Raw genomic sequence first — 5654 nt, 5'->3', positions numbered from 1 at the left:
CCCTAGAGTTAGACCACATATTACGATCTCCATGTAGATCAACTTTGTACTTAATACATAACCATTAATATAAACAAGAGCATATGTAGGGTTTTACCTCCATCTAGAGGGCCCGAACTTGGGTAAAACACCGTCTCTCTGTTCCTATTACCATCCATCCGAGATCCGCAGCTAGGGACCCCCTACCCCGGGGTCTGCCGGTTTTGACACCAACATTAGCAATCCGCCGCACAGTGTTCCTCCTGCACACGCGGACATTGTTAGAGGTGGCGCACTTGCGCCGCTACGGCGAACCTATTACGTGGGATCCAACGATCAGCCATTCGAGAAGATCGGGCGGGGAAGAGACACCTCGCGGACGCGCTGCCCCAACTGTTCTTCCGCTGCGCGGCACTACGCGTCTAGTGGCAATGATCTGTGATCCATCTCCCTTAGCATGTTTCTGGATGTTCTGCGGGTAGGAAATTTTAATTTGAGGTCAACACACCCTACCATAGATCCCAACACCCCCTACCCCGGATCAGCTGGATTTAGCTTCGACAATCCTAGCACATGGTCTGGCGACATCCTTTATGATGACCGTTTTGCGGATCAGAAGATAGCCAAGATAATTTGAGTGACGTGGCCATTTGGAACTCCAAAAACAATTGGACACACGAGGAGAAGCACCCTAATCCGGGCTACTTTGTGAAGCGTGTTAGGGAAGATCTTTCCATCATTGATATTCCAACACCATTGATTGTTTTGCCAGGGGTATGGATGGTGGCCGCGGGGAATTGAATGGATTAATATTAATATTTATGTTGCTATTGATTCCGAGCAAAACAAAGCGGGTGCTAGTGTTGTTGCTAGATCACCAACAACCCTGGTTGGCGCATAGTGCAAACCCCATAATGGAGTAACTTATCCGACGATTACATAGATGCTTGTTGTAAAGGATGGAGTCATCTTCATGAAGCTCAGGGGATTCACACATGTCGCAGTGGAGACCAATTGTGTGGAGGTAGTTAACCTCTGGAACACTCACGGCGATTCTCATTTGGTCGTGCCACATATTCTTTTAGAAATTGGAGAACTTGTTTTAGCTTTTCTTCTTCTTATGTAATTCAACTTGTAAACAGGTCGGCCAATCTTCTGGTTCATCTTTGCACCAAGCGAGCCTACGCGTTGATGATCACCGAGAGTTGGCTTGACTCATAACCACCTTTCTTGATCAGCAACTTATTAGCTAACAGTCCCAGGAACTCATTGTGTTGAACAAAGCTCTCAAATTCCCACAAGCAAATGCATAATTAATATTTTTTAAAATTGTTGTATATTCTTGATGTCTACTTGTTTATTACACCTTGTACATTTTATACAACACAAACATTTTTATACACGTTTAAGTTTTTGTAAATACATAATTAATAATTTTTTCATATCTATGTTTTGATCTCTATTTTTCATACACGTTATATATCTTTACTAGACCATGACGGCGCGCGTTGCTGCGCCTGTCCATTTGTTCGATATATTGATATTAATTGTGTAAATACATATAGATTTGAGAAATGAAAGTTAAACATATTTTTTTGTGGACAATATAATGTGCAAAATGGATATTATATGTAGGAAAATACAATTATGTTTATATAAGCTATAAGAACATGGGACTGAAAACAACATGACCAAGCAAAGATATTGTACACCAGTGCAGATAATTTGCTCCTCGTACCCAAACACATCTTATTTTGATCATTGCTGCCAGCAACCTCTTCATCCTCTCTGCAGCAAGAGCGGACCCCATGTGCCTTCTCTGAAACCGGTCATGGGCTAGTTCAACATAGGGGCCCACAAGATACAAAATTGTTCAATACATGTGAAAAGACGTTGCCTTTGCATGATGCCAGTGTGCCAAATATTCCAAGCTGCAAGAGGATGAATCAGGTCCTCGATGGCTTAACATTTCACAATCATAAATCATTTGCATTTACTATTTTTCCAATGAATAATATCATCCTCGATGGCTACATATGTTCTCCGTGTGAAGACTTATTTTGGGACGGAAGGAGTACAACATACCAATAGCAGGACATTAAGAATATTAGCTTTGGTCCATATAAAATTAGATATATTTCACATAAATCCACAACCGAAATAAGATAAGGACGATTATCATATATGTTTAGAGGAAGATTGTAACGCCCCGAGACCGACGCTCCAGAAGACTTCCAGCTATTCCGAGTTTCGCCGTGTGTTTCTTTTGTGCTTGCTCTTTTACTTTTGCATTGCATCATGTCATCATGCCATCATGTCTTTAACCTTTGCATCTCAACTCAACTAACAAATTGCATAGATGGGTGATCTATTTAAATCAAGGGAAGGGTGACTTCTCTTTATAACATATCGTCCCAATATTAGGGAGCTATATTAAATATTTCTTTAATTTGGAAATCACCATAACACACTTGCATATTATCCCAATGCCTTTGTTATCTTAATTCTTGGTTCCAACCTTGACATATATTCTTTCATCATATTCCGGAGCTCCACCAAAAATCCGAACATTTTTTGACCTTCCCAACCCTCACTTCCTATTCAAATCATTTGAATTTAAATCAAATGAGTTTGAATTTAAATCTTTCAATCATGGATTTTTCTATTTTCTTGGAATAAGCACATTTCTGTGAGTCCGGGAAAATTATCTGCGTGTCCAACTTCTTCCCCTAACCCCCCCTCTTTCTTTTCTTTCTTAATCTCTGTTTTTTTCTTTTTCTTTTAGTAAGGAGAGTCGAGCCAGCCAGGCCTTTTTCACTCTCCACGGGGCCGGCCTCTAATGCCATCGACCGGCCCATCTACTTCCAGCCGCAGCCCACACCCCACCTAACCCTAGGCCCAGCGAACCTCTCCCTCTCGATCTCTCCCAGCGCCGCCAGGGAGACCGCTGCCCGACTCCTTAGCCCCGATCCCCACTCCTTCTCTTCCACCTCGCGCTGCCCCTCTCCTCGCCCTTCCTCGCCCCCGCACGCGAGACCTCCCCGGCCACCGCATCCCTGCTCGCGCCCAGATCCCGTCGCCGTCTGGCCCGTGGAGCCGCCCACTGCTCCGCTTCGCCGCCCGGCGCGCCTCGCCGCCGCCCACGCACCCCGTGCCCGATCCCCTCGAGTCTCCTCTCCGCGCGCGACGGCCCTGCAGACGCCCACCTCCGTTCGTCGGTGCCCGTCGTCGTGGGATTTTCCCTCGTGCCACCGGCCTCTGCTTCCCTTCTCCAGGCTGTGCCGCCGCCTTTCTGCTCCGCCTCCTCGTCATCGCCTCATCGTCCGAGGACCGGCGTCGCCTCCAGCACCCACAGGGCCCCTGCGCCTCGTCCTGACCTCGCCTCTTCCACAGCGTAGCCCCGCCATGACCGCTCCCCTGCTGCTGAGGCCCATGGCCGCCGTTGCCCACTGCTGCCCTCCTTCTCCTGTTCGTTGCCGCCGTCAAAGACCAGTAGGCCTCCACAGCGCTATTTTTTTGCCTCCTCTCGCGCCCTGCATCGAGCCATCGGGCCAGGGGTCGCCAGATGTCGTCCCTGCTGCCGGGGAACCTCGTTTTCACCCGTTTCCGTCTTCGGCGCCGTGCTAGGCCTCCCCGACGCCCTTGCTGTTGCTGCAAGACCACCACGGCGCCGCCATGGAATCCCAGGTCCGAAGATGACCACGACCGTGCATCTCTCCTTGTACCACTTTGGAGTTCGAGACCATCAAGTACCCCGACGCTCATCACCATGCACGACTACAACATCAAGGGAACCACTACCCTCGACTCAGGGACGCCAAGTACCTCTATGACCCGTGTATGACTCAAGTACCTCTATGACCCGTGTATGACTACGTGATTTCACCAAGTACCCCTCGGATGCGCCAAGTTGGACTACATGGACCACCAAGTTTCTCTACCGATGACTCGAACGACTACGAAACGCCAAACGTGTACCGCTACCGTCGACCCTCGAAGATCCCTTGGACGTCAAGTTCCTCGTCGTGACCCTGACCATCTACAAATCGTGTACCACTACTTCCATTACAACCCGTGAATGACTACTTCCCTCGACGTTTTTGAACCGCCTCGAAATGCACGCTTCGAAGGTATAACCGCCGGAACGATGCCCGTGAATGAATGTATGTTGTATGAAATGCTCGCTGTTGCACCGTGTCCGGCGTGTTTCTTGCACGTTCCCCATTGCCATGCCGTCGTCTCGTGGGAACCCGGTTGCCGGGATCACCCCACCTTCTATCGCATGTCACGCTCCCGCCGCACTTTCCTTTGCACCGGGATCTCAATCGAGTTACCGAAACCGATATGTTGCCGTGGCATCACTTTCGGATTCGTTGTCGTGGCACCCTTTTCGTTTCCGCCACGATGACAAATGCTTCATATAATGCTCCTATCAACATTTTCATAAAACTTGTTCATGTTATCCGCATCATGATAACAACAATTAAATGTTTAAAATGTTGTTTGTGTAAATTTGATCCTATGCCATGCTAAAATGATTTAATTCATAACTATTTAACCGTAGCTCCAAATTTAATAATCTTTATATGAAAATGGGGTAGAAAAATGCCTAGTTTAACATGGTGACCTTTATTTGCATGTTAAACAACTCTAAAATTGTGTTTAGGGCAGAACAGTACCAAATCTATAATATGCTCATGAGGAGTTTCCGGAATTGTTGTTCGTTGCTTCCGGCCTCATTTAAACTTGACTAGATAGGTAGTTTTACTTTGCTTCACCCTCTTGCCATGTTAACAACATTTAATCTTGTTGGTTACCTAAACAAGAGAGAACTAAATAAGTCATGTGGTGTTTTCTTCAATATGCAACTCCGTTGCATATTGTGCTCCACTTAATTTGTAGGATTGTTTGTGCACTTTGCCATGCCATGCTTCTTTAAACCGGTCATGCATCATACTTGGTTGTGCATCATGCCATGATTTTGTGGTGGTTGTTTACTATGTTGTGTGCTTCTTTCCGGTGTTGCTTCTTCGGGTTGGTTCCGGTAACGTCGCGTTTGTGAGGACCCGTTCGTCTACATCCGTTTGTCTTCTTCATGGACTCGTTCTTCTTCCTTGCGGGATTTCAGGCAAGATGACCATACCCTTGAAATCACTTCTATCTTTGCTTGCTAGATGCTCGCTCTTTTGCTATGCCTATGTTGTGATACCTACCACTTGCTTATCATGCCTCCCATATTGTTGAACCAAGCCTCTAACCCACCTTGTCCTAGCAAACCGTTGTTTGGCTATGTTACCGCTTTGCTCAGCCCCTCTTATAGCGTTGTTAGGTGCAGGTGAAGATTGAAGTTTGTTCCTTGTTGGAACATGGAGATGTTGTTCCTTGTTGGAACATGTTTACTTGTTGGGATATCACAATATATCTTATTTAATTAATGCATCTATATACTTGGTAAAGGGTGGAAGGCTCGGCCTTATGCCTGGTGTTTTGTTCCACTCTTGCCGCCCTAGTTTCCGTCATATCGGTGTTATGTTCCCGGATTTTGCGTCCCTTACGCGGTTGGGCTATAATGGGAACCCCTTGACAGTTCGCCTTGAGTAAAACTCTTCCAGCAATGCCCAACATTGGTTTTACCATTCGCCACCCAGCCTTTTTCTTTTCCCTTGGGGGTCGCG

The sequence above is a fragment of the Triticum dicoccoides genome, chromosome 2A (assembly GCF_002162155.2).
Source record: "Triticum dicoccoides isolate Atlit2015 ecotype Zavitan chromosome 2A, WEW_v2.0, whole genome shotgun sequence".
Taxonomy (NCBI): domain Eukaryota; kingdom Viridiplantae; phylum Streptophyta; class Magnoliopsida; order Poales; family Poaceae; genus Triticum; species Triticum dicoccoides.
The sequence above is the reverse complement of the archived record's forward strand: the minus strand, read 5'-3'. Positions refer to the sequence as shown.